The sequence below is a fragment of the Lichenostomus cassidix genome, chromosome 4 (assembly GCF_008360975.1).
Source record: "Lichenostomus cassidix isolate B80296 chromosome 4, HeHo_3.0, whole genome shotgun sequence".
NCBI classification, from domain to species: domain Eukaryota; kingdom Metazoa; phylum Chordata; class Aves; order Passeriformes; family Meliphagidae; genus Lichenostomus; species Lichenostomus cassidix.
In genome coordinates, this window is record NC_139484.1 from 4,111,530 (window position 1) to 4,131,576 (window position 20,047).

A 20,047-nucleotide genomic window follows, 5' to 3' on the forward strand; every position below is an offset into this window, starting at 1 on the left:
GCTCTGCTAGACCACAGCAAGAAGTACTTCAAGTACTGAAACTCATTGCAGAAATCCAGAGCTTACTTCAAAGCTGGACAGTGTATCACAGTGACTGTCACAAGTCAGTGCAGAGCTCATCACTGGTAAAACACATCTAAATTTAGGTTTGCTTGTACAGATCCAGGTAACTTTAGTGGCTCTTTAATATGTGTAAAATAAAAGTCTTTGGTCAGGATGAAGTACTGGCTAAGCTGCTGGTGTGATATTGTGGCTGACTTCAAAACAAATACCCATTGAATATTTCATTCATTTAACAAGAGATTACCTCAAACATGGCCTAGAACGCAATGATTTGTGATGTTCAAATTCAAGGAGAAGCTGTATCATAGATTAGAACTAATTCAGAGCCTCCTTAGAATTCTCTTTTGCTATTACCCATACACCACCTCAGTTCTTCTTCCCTCTGGCCACAACGTGTAAGTGAAGGAAAAATTTATTTCCTGAAGCCATGCTGCCTTCTGCAATTTCAAACAGCTCTAAATTATGTGTAAGTATCTAATTTCCTAATGTTAATGTTACTGAGCACATAGGTCTGCACTACTCATTTAGGGTTTTTATGTGTAAATATCAGCTCTAAATTCCTCACCCTGTTTGAACAGTAACCATTCAGACTCTCAAGCAGGTAGAAAAAATTCTTGTGTTCTTTTCTCCTCAATTTACTTGAATTTATAAAGACTTCTCATACTTTTAATGGTCTGTCTGCTTCAGCATTATCATATGCTTCAGGATGTGACCTCCAGGTTTCTCTGAAAAGTATTAAGATAAGAATTAATTCTGCCTCCCCAACAATATTAGGTTTTCCTCTCACCAGCATCCTACTCGTGTTCCATAGTGTTCCTATTAATGATTAATGTCTTTCTTGATAGTTTGCTTATCTCCATACATTGTTTTTAATTTCCTTTATATATTTTAACCTTATATAAAAAAATCCCTAATTGTATATATTTTTCAAGCTCTCTTTGATCCCTTGTTCAATGTGTCCACATCAATTTTCAGAAAGATGATACCTGACCAGGTGGTTACCAAGTAAAAATTAAAAAAACAAAGCAAGACCAAAACACTGTACAAAAGTATTCATGAAGGAAATACGCTGTGTAAAAAATAAATTCTTCAGAACTTCTCCCTTATGCCACTGATTCCTTTTTCCTCTCTCCAGAATCATCCTTTCATCCTGCTTTTACATTATCCTGAAATAAAAGACTCAAAGTTGCTGTAATATGGGGAAGTGTCATCTCTAATAGCACATCTGCTTGGGATACACAAGTCTTTCTTCATCCTCAGAGGAATGTAACCTAGTCTTTTATTAATAATACAAGTTATCTTCAGAAGGAGATTCTGAGGAGATCTGAACGTCTCAGTTTTGAATTCACATTGTTAAAAAAGGTAAATTCCAGGATTATATCTCTCATCCAAATAATCAAAATCTCCCTTTCTCTACTTCCCTATATCCTCTGCAGCTGGATTTGCCTCTCCTCATTTTATATAAATTTTAGGGATTTTATTCATGCATTATTTCTGTGGCCTGGACTGATTAATTTGTAGTTTTTGTTGTAATACATAGCAAAATTTGCACCAAATCTTGAAGAATCTTAGGCATTTCTAGTTACTGAATGACAGACGAAGCTGTCAGGCCTAGACGGTTTTTTTTTAAGGCATGAAGTGTCTAAATATTTAGCTGGGCTATTATTTCAATTGTGTCTGGGTGACTAACCATCCATTGTAGTTTATTTTCAAAGGTTCCTGCAGTGATTATTCGGATTATTGGATATTAAATATCTGTCCAAACTCTCGCCTTTGCAAGCTGGAATTTTAGAGTTTGCTAGGACATTTCTGAAATTTCTACAAATTCTCTTTGGTTTAGCCAAAGGAATATTATGGATATTACAGACTGATACATCAACATGAAAATTAATTGCAGAAGTTTGTTACAAATACAATCCATCTTACTTTTAAAGTCTTCTTCAGGTTTATGCACTGTTTATAAGGTCTCTCACAGGTTTTACTTGCTCCTTTCCATGACTCCTTTACCCACACACTGACTGAGATCTATACAGTGCTGATTTCTGTAGATACTCCTTTCCTGGCATTGCAATGGAGAGATCAGATTAGACTGAAACAGGATTTTGAAAGCTACTCTTTTTGACCTGGGAACCGGATTTGGTTTGGTTTTCTTCACAAATTCTGATTTGTGAAAGTTTTTTGAGAGCTGCAATTTAATTTCATTTGGTAAGCAAGTGAAATAAAAGTGAAACTTTTCAAATATTTTGAGAAAAGTAGTAGAACTGAAGCAGACACTTTTTCTGTGATCAAAATTTACTGGATGATCTTAGTCTTTAGACAACTTTTCATTTAAAGTTTTGTTGAGAGAAACAGGTTCTAGTAAATGTTTTAATTTAGGTGAAGCAGCATATTTGCCTAAAACTATGATTAGTTGAAAACATCCCAGCCCGCTTCAGCAGGAACACCGAAATTATAGCATGTTGTTAGGCTGGTTTGCAGTCTGCTGACTCCAGAATGCTTTTATGTTGTTTAAGCATCTGCACAAGAAATGTGCTGTTGCTTCGAGCTCAGATCATCAGGAAAGCAAAGGAAGAAGCTGCAGCTTCTCATCAGGTCCTTTCTTCCCCAGTTCTGCCAGGTGGCTGCCTCTGTTCTGCTGCTTCCAGGAGTTTCTCTCTCTTTCCTGTGATGCTAGCTACTAATTGATCCCCCTGCAGCATTTTTCCCAGCTTCTGCTCCACTCTCTCTGTCCCTCTGTCTTCAGCGTGGATCCTGGGACCCCTTTCTGCTTGTCACTTGAAGCATCCAGACAGCTCTGATCCAGGGAGGGCTGCATATTTCTCCTGCTCCCCTCACCCCAGGACTCTTTTCTTTCACAGTGCATATTTGGAGATATTGCACAGCTCAGGAAAGGCTCTATTCTTTTCCATATCTTCTCTTGTTTGGAGCTCGGTCACTGCTAATCCCCAGGGCTGCACCCACCATTTCTTTCCAGCTAACAAGTTGTTCTCTCTCTTCATCTATTCGTATTCCATCCCCAAAAGACACAGCTGGAATTTGAAAGTGATAAATCAATCCAAATGTCCAACCAAGGAAGGTAAACTCATAGCCAGTGCTCCTCAATCTGTTTCTGAAAATCACAACTCTTAGGGCTTGGAGTACCTTGAATATAGGCACAGTTTATCCCAGAAGTTTGCAGAAACCTGCTATTGGATGACCCAGTGGGACCAAGGTATCACTTCTTCCCAAAGCTGCAGAAAAAAAGAAAAATGTAGCACTTTCAACTGCAATGCCTAATTGTGAACATTAAATATTTTGACAGCTGGAGGAGAAAACGTGTCCTGGAAATGTCCAGGATTGTTATTCATAAAGTGATGCAATGAGTAGAAAATCTAGCTACTTTAGTGCATAAAAAAGTGAAACCTTGCATTTTGTGACAGAACCTAAATAACATTTTCCCTTGGAAAGGAAAAAGGAAAAGTGAAAGAAATCCTTACTAGGTGATGATTATGTAATGATGAACTCTATGATAATCTCTACATTGGGCTGATCTGAATAAAAATCAAGACAGAAAAGACCCTGACTGTAAAGATCTATTAATGAAGCCCTTAACCACATAGAAAGGATACGTTGAAATTGGCATGCAAGGAATTACCCACTCTTTATGCTATTCCAATCTTAAGGAACATCCCTTAAAACACCCAAAGTGCTGGCACTGGCTGCTAGCATGAAAAGGTTGGTCTGTACAAGGTGCTGCTTCCTCCTTCCCATTCCAACAAAAAAGGCAAATGAACAGAAGCACAGGCTAGTTTTTTTTCTGGAAACAATAATGGGAAAAGGCAGTTGTGCATTTGAGATACCTAGAAATAAATTTACTACATTCAGCTCTCTAAGCAGAGTAAGTAAAACACAGCCCCACAAGAGAGAAGGTGTTTAAACTTTGAGCATCTGATACCATCCCTTGACTTACTTAACTGTATGCTTTGCTGAGTGGAAAATCTAGTTACTTGAACATATAAGGAAAATGAAGACTTATATTTCATGACAGAATCTAAATAACATCTTATCTGTCCAAGTGAAAATCACGTCCATTACACTAGAATGGTTATGTACATCATCCTTCTAGTTTACATTGGTAGGGTGCTTTTACATCAGAGATGTCATTTTACCTTCCATCAGACATCCAGGCATTTCTCATGCAGCCTCTCTCTCCTCCCATTCTGTCTTGCTGCTCTTTGTTTTACTATCTGGTACCATGGAATTGTAGCTATATTTTCTGAGCTGGTTTGCACACGTTGTAGTAAAATATCTTTATCAAATGCGTAAATTTTTCATTGTAGAAGGTATTTCTTCATTCAGGAAAGTGTCTGAACTTAGAGCAGCAAGTATATTATTAGAAGCAAGGTTTCACCATAAAAGTTTTAAGTCGTGTCTTAAAGCTTTTTAAATGCAGTGTGTTGTCTCTGTTGCTCTGTAAATCACTAGCCTGTTAGAGTTCAAAAGATTATCCTCTAGAGAAAGGCTTCATTCTTTATGAAGAAAACTGGTGAACCAAAGTTATATAAATAAGATGTCTGCCCTGAGACTTGTCAGGTGGCAAAATACATCTTTACTGTCAAACAAAGCAGAGATGCTAATATGATGATGGCGTGTATTGTTTTCCTGAGATGCTCATGGATAATAGCTTTTTGCTTACTGTGGCAAATTGAGGGCTACAGGATAATATATATTCTCAGTATTCCTGACTCTTTATCTAGAAAAATCATGAGTTAATGGCACATTACCCACTGTGGTGAGGTATATACAAGAAGGAACAATTTCTCAGAGTCAATAAATCCCACTACTCATTCAAAGTATCCTTGGCTCTTATGTTTGACCTTGGGATAAGTACCTCATTCCAATAATGGGATTTGAGTATTATTATCTATTTCTTATTCAAGTCTTCAGTTGATCATAACATGAGATTATAGTAGCATTGCCAGTGTCCCTGCAGAAATGTGTGTATGTATACATAGATTTCAAGGAACTTGGTTGTGAAATATGTGTCTCAAGTGCAAGGTATACAGTGTTATCACTGTGCTTCTATGATAACCTCTAATAAAATGGTAATAAATTAACCTCAAGCATGAAACTCGGATCCTTGACTGTCCAAAAGCTTTGCCAGTCAGCAACACTGTGATTAGGATTTAATAATATGGAAATGTTAAGTGGCAGGAATTTGTAATGCAGAATTCCAGATGCTTGTAAAAGTCCCTTTAAAATCCCCAGAACAGGGATAAATGTAAATGTCTGACTCCTATGAGCATAAGCACATGAGTAAGAGGAACCCTTTCCTAAGCAAAACATTCAGTATTAATTTATATTTTCAATAGTTTTTTTCATCTGCTGGCGGCTTAATGTTGAGAGAAAGTTTTTGTTATCTGAGTTGATACCTAACAGTCAAAGTTGTTCTCTTGTCTCTGTATATTTCAGTGACTGGGAAACTGATTTATAACAATACATGGATGCACTGAATTAGAAAAGACAGTTTTAGAGCAGTGACATGTTTTTCTTCCTACAGTGCACTCTCCACTGAGATCTGTCAAACAGACTGTAGGAGAGCTGTGTGTGCTTGGAAAGCTTCTTCTGCCCACTCTCTCCCCTTCCTTCCCTTTCCCACTTGTCATTTTGCTCCTCTGATTGCAGCAGAGAACTGCTCTGCCAATCAGAGGGTGAAGGAGAGAGGGTGAAGGTCTTGCTCCATGGTTAAAAAGGGCACAGCAGCTGGCGAGCTGCAATCCCAGCTCCTGAATAGAACTGAGCCCAGCAGTTTGGTGGCACAGACAACTCTCACTGTTTTGCAGCTTAGCAATTGAAGACCTTATCCAAGTTTCACCCCAAAGCTGCTATAAAAGGCTGTAGACTTTGAAATTAGACACAAACTTGCTTTTACTTCTGAAATTTCTAGGAAAGACTGAGTGATTTTTCATTGATACTTAGGTATCTTAAAATGCTGCTTCAAAGAGTATTTCCTAAACAAAATGGCCATGTGCACTTATAAATCTCACATCAGTTTTCCAGACTGATAGATGCTCCCAAGCAAACTAGACTTCATAAATAATTTTAATTCTTTTATTTAATAATATTTCAGAGATGCTACTCAAGCACACTAAACTGTGTATTCAATTTGATTTGCAAATCTAGGACCCTTTATTACCCAGTTGTAGGAAAGAGACAATTGTACCTTTATAGGAAGTATGTAGGTACCTATATAGAATAAGCACATCTTCTGTGGATTTGGATATTAAACACATTCCTGTCACTGAAACAATTTTTCCCAGCTCTTCCACTGTGTCCAGAATGCAAAAGGAAGTTTCTTCCATCCTTTCATAAACTTTCAAATCCCATGACCAGCGTACACCTTTCCAGCCTGAACTTGTTTTGTTTTTGCTAGACAGAAAAGATATAACAAGGAAAAATTTCCAGTAAGATCTCCCAATATGCATGTATCTGTAACAAGGTGAATGCAAACTGAATACAAACTGGCTGCTTCTTCCAGAAAGACCCTATGGAATACAGCTCAGTATGCAAAAAAAGCACATTTGCAATGGTGTACATACATATATATACAAATACATATGAAGAAGTTTGACAGAGACAAAATTTTTACATTCAGGATAGATTTTGTCACAGACATTCAAGTGACTGGACTAATAAACTCAACCTGTCCACCTACAGATATAGGCACAGAAATGTCAGGGAAAATAGCCCTGGAATCTGATCTGCCATTGAGCTGACATCCTTCCATAATTGTTTTGGAACCTTATGCTGTTGCTAGGGACTGCTAGAGGACAATGATGGGATTTCTGGGGAAAATTTGGCATAAACATTTGAAAACAAAGATGACAACTTCTGTCTTCCAACAACAAAATTGGTGTCCCTTAAAAAAATAATGAAAAATAGCTTTCAAAACAAATGTAACATCATTGGCTTCATTATAACTTACAAATGTAACTACTAAAAATTAATTTAAGCATAATGCTGATTATATATGTGTGTATGTGAATATATGTACTCATATATCTACAAAAAGGGTAAAGAAGGATTGTCTTCTTTTTAGCCAGTGTTTAAAATTGCAGAAGCAAAAAATTAGTGCAATTTAGTTGACAGAGTGTGCAATGTTCAGAAATAACAGATATATTCAGAAAAATACCTGTGTCAAGAACTTGCATTAGTAAAATTAAAATGATGAGAATTATCTGGGCCCTTGACATAATGGTTCTTATACAATGAAACAACTTATGTATAATTATTGCTATTTTTATTATTGCTCTAATTGTTATTATTATTATTTTTATTATAATTTTTATTATTATCACTATTATTATTGGCATTTGGTTTTGTTTCCCACAATAATAAATATAATTCAGCATGAAATTTCCCTGAGATGTTGTATCATAACACAACACAAAGAGTTAAGATCCTGCCTACTGATTTGTTGGAGAAACTGTAACTTAATGCAACAACTTCAAATGCAATCAGTTCCAGCAATGTATTTCAAGTCCTACATTTTGTTCCTATCTATTATAATTTCTTTTTCTTTTCTCATAAATGCTCTTTTTAAAATTTATTTTCCCTAGAGAGGAAAAGAAAGGTCTTCAGATTCAAAGTTCTCCACTTCCTGTATGTTTTCTCAGAGGAAACTATTTCTTTTTAATCTGCCATTCATCTCATCCACATGGGAGCAAAGTGGATTTTCAGGTCAGATACCTTTCTTTTGGATAAATAAGGAGTCGTTGGAAAGGCGAATTTGAACATTATTGTAAAATATATGTATGTGACTCCTATGTAAATGAGTCCTTACATGTGTATGAAATTTAGAGATGTCTGAATCCCTTTTCACCATCAGAGCCCAAGTGGATTCTTGGCTGGGCTGTGCAAGTGAAGTCACATTTGGTCAAGGAGATGTGCAGGGTGTTTTTATTCCAGGCAACTGATTCCTTGAGGTTAAATAAATGCCTGTACATAGAAAAACTGGGTCATGTTCCATTAGGTGCTGCAAAAATATAAGTAGGAAAAAATGAGGCTTTGTAAAAGGCCATGGAAGTGCCACTGCGAGGCTGTGAGTCCCTGGGCAGCATGAACTGTCGTGGGATTTAGTTTTGAATAATAATGATAATGTTTCTTGGAATTGACCTGGACTGTAAATTATAGATTTTTACAAAACTAAAGATTTTATAAATGAAAGACAAGAATCTCCTTTTAAATTTTAGAAGGAATCGATTATTATAACTGAGGTACAAAGACTGAGCTGGTATTTAAATAACAGGGTATTCTTCACTGCCTCACTCCAAAGACAAACATCAGGCTGGCCAGGAAGGCTTAGGGTTGCTTTGAGGATTTTTTTTTCTCTAAGCAGAATGAGCTTTTTAAAACAACTGCCCATTGCCAGGTTTAACTATTACATGGATTAAAGAAATGGGAACTGGCCACTGCTGCTGAGTATCAAATGTCCCTCGTTTCTCTTGATCATTTGTACTTGTTTGGTTCAGTCAGACTGTGAGTAGTTTTGGCATTAAAGTTATTTCCACACTGTGGTGTTTGTTTCCATTTGGCCCTTAACTTCCTCTAATTAAAATGTGTCTGGATTTTCTACTGCTCTTAAATCCCATGATTCAGAACTATTTTAATGATGTATGCTTTAAAAAAAATCTGACTTATCAAGTCTGATTTTTTAATTTCAATGTTTGTTCTAACATTTTTTGATCAAAACTAAACTCCATACTAAAACATTTAAGCAACTGTATTTCTATAAATATCTTAACCTTATGACTTTCCTCATCCTTTCAAAGGACCTGAAATGTCTCTCACTAGAGAGACAGATTTTACTCATATGTATATAAATATGTAAACATTTATGCACATATAGACATGTCAAATGTAAGATGAACCTCTATGTATTCTACATCATCTACATTCTAAATAATTTGTATGCCATGGGCAGGCCCTTGTACAAGAAATATGATATTGTTCATATGTTCCATTAGATTGTAACTCCAAGTCAAGTGGATTCTACAATCTTTTGAAAAGTTTCATGCTGTAGACAAAGTCCATTTAGACTGGATGAACTTCCTTTCCCTTCACCTTCCCCTTCCCTTTCCCTTTCCCTTTCCATTTCCTTTCCATTTCCTTTCCATTTACATTTCCCTTTCCCTTTCCTTTCCCATAAAGCAAAGCTTTCAAGCAAAATATTTTCTTGACCTGTGGGTTCTTCCTAAGCGTTTTACTGCTCACATCTTGGTTTTTTCTGCTTAAAGCCTTTGCAACTCAGATGGGAGATGAGCCCCACCTGTCCTGGCTCCCAGCATATGCACCTTGGCATCAGCAGAACCACCCTGCTCTGGTGTGCAAGGCCAGAAAACCTGACATCCCTTCTCAGTACCTTTTTTATGTCTTTTCTTGAGTGGTTTGTTTTGTTCCTACTCTGAGGGCTACATTTTCCTGTCAACTGGCCCTGAAAAAGCAACTGAATCAAAACATGGCAAATTCCCTGTGTAGGGAAAGACGAAGCAGCACTACAGTTCTCCAGTCTCTCTTAATTTCCCATGAAATGTGGTACCAAAATCAAAGTTTCAGACTTTATAAACTCCTACATGGAAATTGCCTATTTTAACAAAGGCTCTACCTCTCTTTCTACTAAAAAAATTTAAAGGGAGAAAGTCCCAAGTGTGGCACCCACTTTGAATGGAAGTAGTTCTGTGCCACAGTCAAGAATGTATTTCATTTTAGAATGATATATGTGTGTGCATATATACGTATGAATACACATATAAAAACTACATTTACAACTCAGAAAACAAATGACAAAGAGCAGTAGAGAAGCAAAATTGCAAAAGCAATTCCTCTGATAAAACAAAAAATAGTATAAGGCATCTAGATCAAATACAGTGACAATCATGGGAAAGGGAAATATTTTTTTCCTCAAATCTTTAAGAGAAGAGTGATATATGTATTTTTCATAGGCGTTTTCCATTCAAGGTAGATGTCCATAGCTAGCTTTGTAGGTATTCTCCGTTACTGCTTGTAGCATTTGTGTACCAGAACAACCCTATAAGTCATGTAACAGGCTGTCATTCACTGAAGTAATTCAGCAAAAGAGATTGGTTAATGGAATAGTCTGAATTTTTGAACTTAAATGGATATGGGAAAATTCACACTGGATGGAAAGAGAAGTCTAATTAACTGTGAAAGAGGCATTTCATCTTAGGGCCTCTTTAACCAGCATAAACCATAAAACAAACAAATGGATGTAACCCTATTTCTTTCTCAGTTTGACTGGAAACAAATATTTTAAGGATAATTTTCTGTGATTGTTTGACAATAACTAAGGGTATCAGACACCTCAGTATTAAGTTGATAAAGTGGAAAGAACTAACTCAACCATCAATTTTGGGAGGTATCTCAGATCCTATCCACTTGTATTAATAGCATACAGCATTCATAATCAAGGCCCCATCTAGGAATAGGCTTAGGACTGAGAGAAAATTTTAAGGCTGCATGTTTGCAGACTTCAAATTTTTTATCCCTTGCTATTGTAATAATTGGTATGAATACCGAGAGAGCAATTTTACAAAATAACACAGGGTCAGCCATGTTGTAAGGTACTATCTGGGAGCATGAGAACTGAAAACTGCTCTAAAGCAGTAGTTTTTTCAGTTTTCAACAAAAAGTAACTGATTGGGGGAATTTTGTTAGGAAGAATAGGACAAAAATAACATAATTGAACTTGTCTGTTAGCAAACTCAGGCCGGCTTTATTGGGCTCATATGTAATTTATTTTTGTGCTATGTCTTTAGCTCAAGACTGATTTTTATTTTTTTTTCCTCTTGGGGAAAATCTTATGATTCTTGCTTTAAATATGCAGTGTGGGCATTCAATTTAAAGTGCACCAGGCTTTCATGGTTTCATAATGTAAGGAAAAAACACACATGATAAAATCCACAAATGATAAAATTATTCAATTTTGCAAATTGATTTTACAGTAGGCTAGCTGCCCTACAAAATTCTAACGATGACATGTCTGAGAAGAGCTCTCTCTTCTCTCTCTCACTATTTGTGTATACATACAATGACAAATAATAACCTCCAGGGCTCTTATCTCCATGAAACTCATTTCTCAATTCTTCCATTGGGTAATATCTGTTAAAAAAAAGAAGTAGCTCTTTCGCGGTTGTGTTTTTGGGGCACCATAAATTAAACCCAGTAACAGAGATCAGGGCTAGTAATTTCTGAAGGGAAATGCCTGTGAAGTGTCCTTCTCAGTTCATCAACCTGTGAATCAGTAGACTATGGCTCTCCTTCAGCTAAGAGCAGAGGTCAGACAGTTTGGTCTCTTTTCCACGGTAGGGCTTACACAAGTTCAGGGTTTCTTTCCTTTTTTTATTTCTATAAAAAGATATATTCTTTCAGGTGTGTTATTGCTGCTACAGTGCCAACACTGCTTTTGTCCTTCAAGGAAATAAAGCAATTTATAAAAAAGGGTGATCAGTTCAGTTATACTTGTTTATGGTGAAAGAGAAATGAATGTGGCCCACAACAGCAGTCATACAGTGAAAGAGGTTTTATCTCCTTCTTTTAATCCTGTCAAAAAGAGAGACCTGGCCTGCTCCCTGGTGACAGCAGAACTTGGCCCAGTAGCAGATATTTTGGGAGGTGGACTTTGGAGACATTCAGGTATTCAGACGTTCTGTTAATATATACAATCCAGGGAAACCAGAAGCACAGTAGCTCCTTCTGCAGCCTCCAGGTTTTTAATTTTACTCCAGGTAGCTGAAAGGTAATAGATAGCCCTTTGCATCCAAAGTCAGACCAAAGTCAGAGGGACTCCAGTGAGGTCCCTAAGGGCACAAGGAACTCAAATCACCCCAAGCCATCAGGCACTAATGAACTGCAATGAAGCTTAAGGAGTCTCTCTGAGAGCAATGTCTTCTCCAAGTACTAGCTAGGGATCATAACTACCAGATAACTGTTTTTGTGCTGGAATACTGCTTGATGTGGGAACATATCAGAACAGGACTTAGTTAAGAGGATATATAAAATATATCTTCCAAAGCTATACTCTTAAAATGTTATTGGCTGCAGATATGAGACATCCATATGGTCTAGGAGCTACCTTTAAACTCGATCAGGATTCAGCCATATGTGCTTTGGCTGAAATTATAATTCATTGGTGCATGTAGATATCTGAGTCAACAGACTCCATCCTTCTCAAAGTCCAAAGACTTTGGAGTTCATTATTTGTAAATGAAAGATGGTGTTAAAGCCATCTTAGGAAAAGCTTATTTGACATCCCTAAATGAGCCAGTGTGATCCCTGATGAAAAACAATAATTGTTTAAGATAAAGTTTTGCACAGCTGAAAAAGAAAAGCACCCAGGTTTACTCTTCAAATAGGCCTGGGGAAATACATGCTGATGGCTTATACAGCATGTATGGCAGGTTGCAAATTACTTAACTGGTTTAAAATCAGTGCAAATGTTTTGTCTAAAATAATCATAAACCAAAGATAACAACAAACCTCCTCAAAATTGTCAAGACACTTTTGTGTTGAAAAGAGGTTTTCTTAATATATGCTTGTACATTTATCACTTGGTTTTGTAGCTTTTAGAATTCAAGTGCAACTTGTGCACTTGAATTGTTAACTATTGAACCATTTATTTACTCAGGAATTTAAAAAAATTGTATTATGTTACAGAAGATATAAAAATATATTTTAAAAAACTCTTTAAGCAAAACAGTAGGGCAGGGAGGGTGGCTCCTAGCAATAATACTAATCTTTGTAGTGAAGCTTAACTTGTGTAACACTTAATCCGGATAGTAATACACCAAATTCAGTTGGACTATTATTTATTTTACCAATTTTCCCTTTTATTTATTTATTGAACTTCTATAATGGAAAATATCCATACATCATGCTGGGTGTGCTAGACTTATTCTGCATTTCCTTTGTAGCTTCATTTTGTGATAGAAGTCTATAGAAGTACAAAACAGGAGACCAATATCTTAAAAACATGTATGTCCTAGGAAAAAGCACCCATGAACAACAATTGTAAATACTTGAAAGCTGTAAAGGCAGGTTATCAAGATACATTTCAAGTTCTTTTTATTGCACTTATTTCTCTAAAACTTTATATATACATAAATACATAGAAACATATATATATATATATATATATATATATATATATATACGTATATAGCACTGACAATTTATTTCAAGGAAAAGTCCACACAGCTATATTTGGAATGCAAATATTTCAGTTTATGCTTAGTTCCAGTCACCACAATATTACTATTTATTGGTGTAGTGAATTTATGAAAAAGAAATGCCAGCTGCCTCATTACATCATACTGAAGTGTGTTCCAAGATCTGACACAGATGTTTTGGACCATAGAATTGAAGAAAAAAATGTGGGTGTACCCATATTTATACAGCCTGGTGAGAGAATGCATTCCAGTAAGTTAAGGTTATTTTGGAAGAGTCTTACATATTTATTTTAATTGATGTCTGATTTAAACAAAAATCTTTTTGATGAAGGAAAACTTTACCCGAATGGTTCCAGAAAAACACAGCCCATTCCTTTGCTGTTTTCTATGCACTTTATATCTCTTTGCTGGCCATAAAGACATTAAACTTTATAGTGTAAAAGGAACAGAGCTCTTTCATTTGAACTAATGGGTTTCTAATGAATTTTGTGAATGCTAATACATCCACAATACATTTCATACAGTTGAGACATAATGATCTACTTCTAAAATGGGTCTGTGTAAATTAACTTTGAAGGGTGTCCGTGCCGGTCTCTCACCCAGTAATTGCATGATGTGAACCCCACAGCAGCTGATTTTAGAGTTCACCCTGGCTGATTCTTGCCGGTGGAAATTTGCCACAACGATTACATCATGTTCCAACAAACCACATGTGCATGACAACAGTCAGCAAACAATTAGTTAAAACCCTATAATATAATTTGTAATTTGACACAATAGACTCTTCTTTCAGGGTTCACATTTCCATGACAAAGCCTGGGGAATTGGGGCAGTTCTGCAAACAAGCACATACTCTGGACATCATCAGTGGGGGAGATGGCCTTGTTGTCCCTCCTCTCCTCAGTGCTCCAGGCTTGTACACAATTGCCCAATTTCTGTATGGCCTGGAACCTGGGATTAAAACTGTGACAGTCATCATTTTGGAAAACTCATTAAAATGCTCCCATTTATTTCTTTTTAGCCCTGAGCGATGCCGATGCCCAGCTTATGTTTTCTCTAACAAGACAGCAAGGGGGGAGGAAAATAAACCTCTAGTAATGATTTATGGAAACAATAACACTTCCCTGAGTTTTAAAAACATCTGAAAGCAAATGTCATGCCCCTGCCTCCTCTCCAGCTCTCTGTGATATTTTCCATTCTCCTGTGTTACAAAGACTAGTAAAGGCTGAGTCTCAGGAAAGATGTGTTGTGGTAAAACTATTTCTCCTTTCATCTAATACTCTCCAGCAAGGTCACAAATCACTAGCTATGCAACATTTGAAAACTGGAAGATTATTGCAGATTCAGGACTTGAAGCCCTTCTCTTTGCTTTGTTCAAGGCAGAGATCCTTGACGTGTATCCAGAAGATAGATCAGTTTATATTCTCCCCCTCTTTCTCCTTCCCCTCCTTGCTGCTTTTAGCCAAGTGATTTATTTGAAAGAATGTGTAACTTTTCCTAATCTTCCATTTATGGGCTAAGTTTTTTTTGTATCAATAAAAGGACACAAGGCCAGCAAGGAGGAATTATGCAGTGTCTATTGTAAGGAAAAGTAAAATACTTGCAGTTTTATGTGGGGTGAGGACACTTCAAGGAATGTGAAGTCTTTATCTGCAGATGTGAGTTTACGTTTTGTTTAGACTGTGGCTGCCAGAGGAAGATGTGAATAAACAGAAGCTCCTACTTTCCATAAGGAGGAAAAATTTTACTTTTTAGTCTGGTCTCCAAATTAACTCAAAGGTGGGAAATAGACTTTTTTTGCACATCTTTAAAAAAAAAAGGAAAAAAAAAAGCTCAGAACTTAGTAAGTGGTTGGGAATATAGAAGGGCAACAGTGATATTGTGTTATTACACACAGTATCTCCCGAATCACGCACAAAGGTTATGAGCTACTTGCAGAAAGCACACATTAGCACAGATCCATACAATGTGGTTTTCAGGAATGAAGTAATTTACACAGAAGGGAAAAGAGCAACTACTCTGAACACTGAAAGTTTATCACCCGTGCTGTCTGCAAGGCTGTTGCTTTTAGGCTGTTTGCAGCTATTATCTCAATTTGCTCTTCCTTCCCTGAGTGTTCCTCTGTGTGATCTGCTTTCACAGCCCCCTGCCCAGACTGAGAGGCAGAGGAACCCATAGGTTCAGATGAATGATAATGAGCGTTGTCAGAGAGGCAAGAAAATTGAGTCCTTGCTCTGTCTGCCTGGCCAAGAGCTGCAGGAGCTAATTGTGTCAATGGTAATGAGACCGAGCAGGCAGCAGATGCTCACGTGCCTTTACAATCCAAATCCCACCAACAAATTCCTCCCACAGAAACTTTGAGGGATGTCTTGGCACCCTGGAGATGGTGATAGACCCTGTCTCAGCCACATGCCACCTGCTAGAGCCATTGTTAATGGAGGGAAGGGAAAAAAGCGCCTATTATGATAACAAAGTTGTTTGCTGTCTCTTGCAATGACTTTATGGCACTAGCTTCACCATGCTGCCGCTACTGAAGGAAAAAAAAGGAACATCTGATTCTTTAAAGTGAAACATTTTCATTGAGCACTGTTAACCACTTACTCGGGAAGGCAGATGTTTGGTACATGTTACATGTTCTGCTGAAAAACTATGCCTGGCTTTTTCCCGTTACAGCTCCCACTGCGTCTGCTTCCCACAGCAGGTTTAAATTTTCACGTGTTTTCCCATTACATTGGAGCAGGGAGCATGTTTTCCTCTTTTTGCCCCCCAGAAAAATCCAGAAGTAAAAAAATGCAGATACCCATGTGGAGTACTGTATAAATATTGACAGTAAAATAAAATAAACAACAGATTTGTTCCTTAATCACAAAGCAGGCTGGGTGGTGCCTGAGGGTTTGAAGAGAGAAAGGCCATTATGTGTCCCTTAAAGACAAACCCTTTTAATGCAAACTTGCTAAATTCTGCAGTAGAGACAGATTTAGATCCTTCCAAGAAATTTTTGTCCAAGAGCAGCTATTTCTGGAGAAATCTGATGAAATATCCTTTCTTGCCACAAAACTTTGTGCCTAGCTTTGCAGTCCTGTGGGGCTCATGCTCTTCAAGATGTTTTTAACTAACTCTGAAGCTGTTCAAAATCTTTCTGGGGATTGGGTTGGTTCTCCATCAGCCTCAAAACTATATCATCATTAAGGTTGGAAAGAGCCTCTAAGACCATCAAGTCCAACCATCAACCTAAACCTGTCAGATCCACCAGCACCACATCTACAAGGAGGGCAAAAGCATGTTAAAAACTCTGGAGTTACCTCTGGCTCCACCATGGCTGCACAGGGCTGAGCTCTGGCTCTGCTGGAGATGATTGACCCCTTTTCTTCTGGAGAGTGCCCAACATCCTTGGAGCATGTTAGTCACAAGCAGCTGCTGGAAGTAGGGACCTGAGTGGATTTGGCTTAGGCTGCCAGTGGAAGACTGAACACGTGGTTTTTCTGGTCAATAGACTCCAATCATTCTCCTTTTTTAAACTCCCAGGGGTAATGGAGGATGTTATAGTTCCATGAAAAGCTTGGGTTGAGCCAGTAATTTGACAGAGTAGGTATTGCAGCCCTGACTAAATTCACATTACACCAGATTTCAAATCTTTTATTTTACAGAAACCCCACTCCTGCAAAGAAAAGAAGAATCTCAAAAGTAGCTGCTCCTTTCTGCTCCCTATAAAGAGGGGCCTTGAAAGTACCATCACATCTTAGATAGTGTGTTGCAGGGTACAAGGGCAACACATTTGTCAAAGCAGAGTAGCAGCAGTTTAAAATGCACAAAGCCTTTCAAATTTATTAATGCAAAGTATTTCAAATTCCAGTGCATGAGGTCAGTGTATGCATTTGCCAACATCTGGAATAAAACCACGTGGTGGAGATCCAATGCCAGTCCACCACTTTGTAAGACTGCCATCCCCGAGGCTGAGAGCACAGACGATGCTGGTGCTTTCCCTGTGGGGGAGAAAGAGGTCTGGGGGTTCTGCCTGCAGCAGTGAACACCCCAGCCCCACTGTGGCTGCACCACTGGGCAGCAGGAGGTGGAAGACCACCTTTGCTCCTTGAGTTCCACTTTGCATGAACCAAAGGTTATGTATAGCCACTGTTCCCTGAAACATTTGTCTCTCTGCATTGTTTGTATTTCAACTGTAGGGGTGATAAAAGAGAAAAGAAGATGCCTTAGGAAATGGATGGTTGTATCTGTTGTACACAACAGGACCCACAGCTGGGTTTGGGTGGCTTTGTGAGGAAATGGAACAGGGCAACACAGCGTTACCTTTGTGGGCTTAGGTGAGGTGGGGAAGAAATGTGTCACAGTCTTGACTGTTCCCTTTTCTCCCAAACATATGTAATTCTCAAACCCTCATTTTGCTGAAGTGTATGCATTGCTCTTAAAGGCAGTTTAAGGTAAACAGCTATCAATTAGAGACATTTTACTTCATACTGTACAAGGCAATAACTAAATAAAGTGACAAATGCATTAGAGTGATCAAACAATGGAATTTACATTGTATACTGTGCCGCCTTAACTAATCCTCAAAAAAATTCAAAAGCATCCACTGATATATTGCAGGCATTTGTTTATAATAGAGATCTAGTAAACTGTAAGACTCATGCATATTTCTCTTTTTCACTTGATAAATCTTTGAGAGATAAAAGTTTTATTGGTGCAGAAAGAGACTGAATATCTAGGTACAGTACTTACCGAGCATGGAACATATATGGGTTTAACTCACAATTCTTATAAACAATGCTGCACTGCAAAACTGCCACGGAAATTTACTCATGTAGCAGAAAATCTGATCCCCTGCCCTTTGCTGCAATGATTGATGATAATGTAAAATCTAATTTTAAACTCACTTTTCAAAAAACTTTTTTCTCCCATCAGCAGGTGTATAGAATTTGGTGGTTTGATGTATTTTAATGACCCATCTGATCTTTTTTAAAGCAAGCTGAAAAAGTGGAAATTATAGGTCAGGGCTCTGAACTAAATTTCTCTGTTTATTCCATCTTCTGTGTCCTGGCCTTTTGTTCCAGGGCTTTGACTGGATGTTTGTTGAGGCAGGAAAATACTTTTTCCTGGTACAGCTATTACCTTTAATAAACGTGTTCTGTATATCTCTGAGGTGACAGAGAGGCCTTTGAGACAGCTGATGGTGGACACTGCACACAGGGGGCAATGCTCTGATGGGAACTGATGCTATTAAACCAGGGTATCTTCAGCAGGAAGTACAGTAAGGAAGTACTGTATACCATATATAGTCAAAATATAGGTTTTGTGGTGGTCAGGACTGATAACATCATGCGGACCTTTTGCTTTTCTGATTTTTCTGCCAGGATCCCTGACCCCATTTTTGACTGCCTTTTCATGTGAACTACCTAATGGATGTCTGAGATACATTGTTTAATATTCCACAGATCAAAACATTTGCTTTGCCTAATGTATTTGGTATTAACTAAGAAGACTGTGATGCAGAGGCCATATTTTTGATAGTCCAATGGTCTTTTCTGCCTTTAATATCTCATAAAGTAATTCAGCCTCTGATGTCCCTCTGTTCTGAAAAGAACATCAGGTTTAAGCATGACTGATGAGACAGTAGATTGGACAAATACAGCTTCAGTTTGTAATGGGTTCTGTAATATGGTTGTCTATGCAAAAAACGGACTGAAATGTCTCCAAAGAACAGTATCATATTAACCTTTGAGCAGCTTTTTGGGCCCAAGAGTGAATATAAAATGGCAACACTCATTTGCCTACAAGGATACTCCTCACTTGGTCTGGACTCATGCTGTCACAGTTGGAAATGTTAGTTTTACTTGGGAAATGAGCTTGTTGATGAAGGATGGAGGAAAAGAGAGGGAGAGAGGAGGAAAGAAGCAGAGGGAGAAAGGCAAGAGGGAGAGACGAAGCTCCTCAGTTTTGTCGTTCATTGTGATGGAAATGTTCTTTTAAAATACACTTTTGACTTAGGAAGACTTATCTTTCACATTCATTGCACAGGTGTCAAATCAAATTTTATCTTGTGATGTCTTGTGTGCTGGAGCATAGCTCATGTGACATTTTGTAACATAATGCAACATAAGGTAATAAATCATACCGAAAGTGAACAAAACCTCATTTTTGTGTATATGTCTTGAGGAGGGGAATGAACCAAATAGCACAGTGCTAATTTTGCTGTGCTTCTATTGTTAAGGAAATATTTTCTTTCTCTCCTGTCCTTGCTGAGGGACTATTTATCAAAATATTTCTTCAAAGAAAAATTCTTTTTCACCTAATTTTTTGCATATATATTGTACATCTAGGGGATCATAAACTTTTAGAGGAAAATATAGGCTTGAGAGTTCAGTAAAATTCCTCAGAATAACAAGACAGACTTTAAAGTATATCGACCACAGAAATAAACCTCCTTTCAGCTAAGTGAAAAATAATTAATCTGTTGTGCAGCTGTGGTTTCTGAAGAAGTACTGCAGGCAAATGGAAGCACAATTTAGACTAAGTTTGTTTTTCTTCCTCAGGTACATCAGTGAGGAACTGGAGTGCAAGTTTTGGGCAGAATCTTTTGGTGAATAGGTCTGTCTTAGGTGGGAATAACTGAGATTAGTCTCCAGGAGGCCAGCAGCACTCCACTCACGTGCCTAACAGCACTCACAATACCATGCTCACTAAGAAGCATCTGCTGCCTACACGTGGGACTCTCCCTTTTCTTTGTGAGGCAAGTCTGGCATGTCAAA